Below are 6,000 nucleotides of genomic sequence, written 5' to 3'. Positions count from 1 at the left end.
AAAGAAATACTCAAGCTTCTGGAGGCAGGTATAATCTATCCCGTTGCTGATAGTCAGTGGGTAAGTCCTGTCCATTGTGTCCCTAAGAAGGGAGGTATTACTGTTGTTCCTAATGATAAAGATGAATTGATTCCACAAAGAATTATCACAGGTTATAGGATGGTAATTGATTTCCGCAAATTAAATAAAGCTACTAAGAAAGATCATTACCCCTTAACTTTTATTGATCAAATGCTAGAAAGATTATGCAAACATACACATTATTGCTTTCTAGATGGTTATTCTGGTTTCTCTCAAATACCTGTGTCGGCTAGAGATCAATCAAAGACTACTTTTACATGCCCTTTTGGTACTCTTGCTTATAGACGTATGCCTTTTGGTTTATGTAATGCACCTGCTACCTTTCAAAGATGCATGATGGCTATATTCTCTGACTTTTGTGAAAAGATTTGTGAGGTTTTCATGGACGACTTTTCCGTCTATGGTTCCTCTTTTGATGATTTCTTGAGCAATCTTGATCGAGTTTTGCAGATATGTGAAGAAACTAATCTTGTCTTGAATTGGGAAAAGTGCCACTTTATGGTTAATGAAGGTATTGTCTTGGGGCATAAAGTTTCTGAAAGAGGTATTGAAGTTGATAAAGCCAAGGTTGATGCTATTGAAAAGATGCCATGTCCCAAGGACATCAAAGGTATAAGAAGTTTCCTTGGTCACGCCGGATTTTACAGGAGGTTCATTAAGGACTTCTCAAAAATTTCTCGGCCTCTGACTAATTTATTGCAAAAAGATATACCATTTGTCTTTGATGATGATTGTGTAGAAGCATTTGAAATACTTAAGAAAGCATTAGTCACTGCACCTGTTGTTCAGCCACCTGATTGGAATTTACCCTTTGAATTTATGTGTGATGCTAGTGATTATGCTGTAGGTGCTGTTCTAGGGCAAAGAGTTGATAAGAAATTAAATGTTATTCATTATGCTAGTAAGACTCTAGATAATGCTCAAAGAAATTATGCTACTACTGAAAAAGAGCTTTTAGCAGTTGTATTTGCTTGTGATAAGTTTAGATCTTATATTGTTGATTCTAAAGTACCTATTCAAACTGATCATGCTGTTATTAAATATCTTATGGAAAAGAAAGATGCTAAACCTAGACTTATTAGATGGGTTCTCTTGCTACAAGAATTTGATTTGCATATTGTTGATAGAAAGGGAGCTGAGAACCCCGTTGCGGACAACTTGTCTAGGTTAGAAAATATTCTTGATGACCCACTACCTATTACTGATAGCTTTCCTGATGAACAAATAAATGTTATAAGTACTTCTCGTAGTACTCCATGGTATGCTGATTATGCTAATTATATTGTTGCTAAATTTATACCACCTAGCTTCACATACCAACAAAAGAAAAGGTTTTTCTATGATTTAAGACATTACTTTTGGGATGACCCACATCTTTATAAAGAAGGAGTAGATGGTGTTATTAGACGTTGTGTACCTGAGCATGAACAGGAATAGATCCTACGCAAGTGTCACTCCGAGTCTTATGGAGGACACCACGCTGGAGAGAGAACTGCACATAAGGTATTGCAATCTGGTTTTTATTGGCCTACTCTCTTCAAGGATGCCTGTAAATTTGTCTTGTCTTGTGATGAATGTCAAAGAATTGGTAATATTAGTAGACGTCAAGAAATGCCTATGAATTATTCTCTTGTTATTGAACCATTTGATGTTTGGGGCTTTGATTATATGGGACCTTTTCCTGCCTCTAATGGATACACACATATTTTAGTTGCTGTTGATTACGTTACTAAGTGGGTAGAAGCTATTCCAACTAGTAGTGCTGATCATAACACTTATATTAAAATGCTTAAGGAAGTTATTTTCCCGAGGTTTGGAGTCCCTAGATATTTAATGACTGATGGTGGTTCACACTTTATTCATGGTGCTTTCTATAAAATGCTTGCTAAATATGATGTTAATCATAGAATTGCATTTCCTTATCACCCACAGTCTAGTGGTCAAGTAGAGTTGAGCAATACATAGCTCAAATTAATTTTGCAAAAGACTGTTAATAGGTCTAGAAAGAATTGGTCCAGAAAACTTGATGATGCATTATGGGCTTATAGAACTGCATATAAAAATCCTATGGGTATGTCTCCATATAAAATGGTTTATGGAAAAGCATGTCACTTACCTCTCGAACTAGAACATAAGGCATATTGGGCTATTAAAGAGCTTAACTATGATTTTAAACTTGCCGGTGAGAACAGGTTATTTGATATTAGCTCACTTGATGAATGGAGAACCCAAGCTTATGAAAATGCCAAGTTGTTTAAAGAAAAAGTTAAAAGATGGCATGACAAAAGGATACAAAAGCGTGAGTTTAATGTAGGTGATTATGTATTCTCTCGTTTAAGATATTTTGCAGGAAAACTTCTCTCTAAATGGGAAGGCCCCTATGTTATCGAAGAGGTCTATCGTTCCGGTGCCATAAAGATCAACAACTTCGAAGGCACAAATCCGAAGGTGGTAAACGGTCAAAGAATTAAACATTATATCTCAGGTAATCCCATCAATGTTGAAACCAATATTATTGAAACCGTAACCCCGGAGGAATACATAAGGGACACTTTCCGGAATGTTCCAGACTTCGAAAAGGAATAGGTATGTGGTACGGTAAGTAAACCGACTCCAAAACAAATTTTAAGACAATATTTCTCCGTTTTGGAATATTTAGAAAAATAGAAAAATAAGTAGCAGTCCGGGAAGGACACGAGGGCCCCACGAGGGTGGTGGGCGCGCCCTACCCCCCTGGGCGCGCCCCCTACCTCGTGTGCCCTCCGGACTCCGTTTTCTTGCACGTTACGTATTTTGATCGGTAAAAATTCATTATATAACCTCCCGAAGGTTTTGACTCCCGTATCACGCAAACCTCCTCTGCTCTTGTTTCGAGTTGTTTTCTGTCAGGGTTTTACAGGCTAGGCATCATGTCGTCTCCCTCCTCCAACAATGGTGACAACGATGCTTGGCTAATGAAGATAGATCTGAAGAGGGAAGAACCCACGAGGGTCAACAAGGATGAAAGGATCAAGAAGGCCACGGAGGATCAAGCTCCAGTAGCAAAAGACACCCTCCAACTTGATCATAATCTTCTCACCCCAACTGAGATCGAAGCTTTCAAGATGATTGAGTTAGCTCGTATACGAAACAAGTATCTCACACAAGAATTTTTTTTGTTGAAGGAGCATATTGTTGCACTCAAGGGCATTATTCGCAAGCTGGAGGACCTCTTACGCTCGATGTGCGATTATCCGTCACCGCCACCTTCTTCACCAACCAAGGAGACATAATCACATGGGTAAGGGCACTCCCCTTGGCAACTGCCAAGCTTGGGGGAGGTGCCCCGGTATCGTATCACAATCACAACTCCTATCTTTACCGTTTTTCTTAGTTCGATCCTATTAGTAGTATCTTGATCTAGTAGAATAAAGTTTATGGCATGATCTAGTTTTGAGTTTGCTTTATGATCTCTCTATGTAATCGAGTCCGTGAGCTATATATAATAAAGATTAGTGTTGAGTCAAGGGCTTGATTATTTTGCCATGATCTTGGGTGAATAAAAGAAAAGAGAAAAGAATAAAAAGAAACAAAGAGTTCATATTGATCTTATTGAGAGTAACGACTTCACATAGAAAGAGTATGATGATTAAAAGTTGTTGGGAGTTGGCAGACATAGCTTTGGTCATTGTTGCAATTAATAGGAAGTAATAAGGAAAGAGAGGTTTTCACATATAGATATATTATCATTGACATCTTTTATGATTGGGAGCACTCATTAAAATATGACATGCTAAAGGGTTGATGTTGGACAACAACGTAATGAGTCATGTCTTTCTTATATCTGAGATAAAGTATGTTGTCATGGATCCTCTAACTTGTTGAGCTTGCCTTTCCCCCTCATGCTAGCCAAATTCTCAGCACCAAGTAGAAATACTACTTGTGCTTCCAAATACCCTTAAACCAGTTTTGCCATGAGAGTCCACCATATCTACCTATGGATTGAGTAAGATCCTTCAAGTAAGTTGTCATCGGTGCAAAGCAATAAAAAATGCTCTAAATATGTATGATTGATTGGTGTGGGAGAAATAAGCTTTATACGATCTTGTGATGTGGAAGTAATTAAAGCGACGGACTGCATAATAAAGGTTCATATCACAAGGGGCAATATAAAGTGACGTTCTTTCGCATTGAGATTTTATATATCCAACCATAAAAGCGCATGGCAACCTCTGCTTCCCTCTGCGAAGGGCCTATCCTTTATTTTTATCTTCTACCTTATGCAAGAGTCATGGTGATCTTCACCTTTTCTTTTTCATTTTATCCTTTGGCAAGCTCAGCATGTTGGAAAGAACATGATATATATATATATATATATCTAATTGGATGTAGGGGAGCATGAACCATTATTGTTGACATTACCCCTGAGGTAAAAGGTTGTGGGGCAAAACTATAAGCCCCTATCTTTCTCTGTGTCCGATCAAAACTTCGTAACCACAAGTATCGCGTGAGTGTTAGCAATTATGGAGGACTAAATGATAGTTGAGTATGTGGACTTGCTTTTTAGCTCTGACATAGACTCTTTCCGATGTTATGATAAATTGCAATTGCTCCAATGACTGAGATTATAGTTTGTTGGAGCCCAATAAGGTTTATGATTTATACTTTTGCATTGTGAATAGATCATCACTTGAATATAAGTAATCATATGACAAAATCTATAAATGTTGTTGTTATGAGAATAATCATGATGCCTTCATGTACGTATTTTATTTTTATCGACGCCTCTACTTCTAAACATGAGGACATATTTATTGTTATCGGCTTTTCGCTTGAGGACAAGCGAGGTCTAAGCTTGGGGGAGTTGATATGTCCATTTTGCATCATGCTTTTATATCGATATTTATTGCATTATGGGCTGTTATTTCACTTTATGTCACAATACTTATGGCTATTCTCTCTTATTTTACAAGGTTTACATAAGGAGGGAGAATGCCGGCAGCTGGAATTCTGGGCTGGAAAAGGAGCAAATATTAGAGACCTATTCTGTGCAACTCCAAAAGTCCTGAAACTCCACGGAACGTCTTAAAATAAATAAAGAAAAATCCTCGCCAAAGATGAAGGCCGGCGGGCCCACACCCTACTCACGAGGGTGGGGGTGCCCCCCCCTAGGGCGCGCCCCCTACCTCGTGGGCCCCTGGTGGCTCTCTGACATCCATCTTCTCCTATATGAGGTCTTTCGATGAGAAAAAAATGAGAAGGAACTTTTCGGGATGAGACTCCGCCGCCACGAGGCGGAACCTTGGCGGATCCAATCTAGAGCTCTGGCAGAGCTGTTCTGCCGGGGATACTTCCCTCCGGGAGGGGGAAATCATTACCATCATCATCACCAACACTCCTCTCATCGGGAGAGGGCAATCTCCATCAACATCTTCACCAACACCATCTCATCTCCAAACCCTAGTTCATCTCTTGTATCCAATTCTTGTCTCAAAGTCCGGGATTGGTGCTAGTAGGTTGCTAGTAGTGTTGATTACTCCTTGTAGTTGATGCTAATTGGTTTATTTGGTGGAAGATCGTATGTTCAGATCCTATATGCATATTATTACCCCTCTGATTATGAACATGAATATGTTTTGTGAGTAATTACGTTCGTTCCTGAGGACAAGGGAGAAGTCTTGCTATTAGTAGTCATGTGAATTTGGTATTCGTTTGATATTTTGATAAGATGTATGTTGTCTAGCCTCTAGTGGTGTTATGTGAACGTCGACTACATAACACTTCACCATTATTTGGGCCTAGAGGAAGGCATTGGGAAGTAATAAATAGATGATGGGTTGCTAGAGTGACAGAAGCTTAAACCCTAGTTTATGCGTTGCTTCATAAGGGGCTGATTTGGATCCATATGTTTCATGCTATGGTTAGGTTTACCTTAATACT

This window comes from Triticum urartu, chromosome 6 (assembly GCF_003073215.2).
Source record: "Triticum urartu cultivar G1812 chromosome 6, Tu2.1, whole genome shotgun sequence".
NCBI lineage: Eukaryota > Viridiplantae > Streptophyta > Magnoliopsida > Poales > Poaceae > Triticum > Triticum urartu.
Note: the sequence above shows the minus strand (reverse complement) of the source record.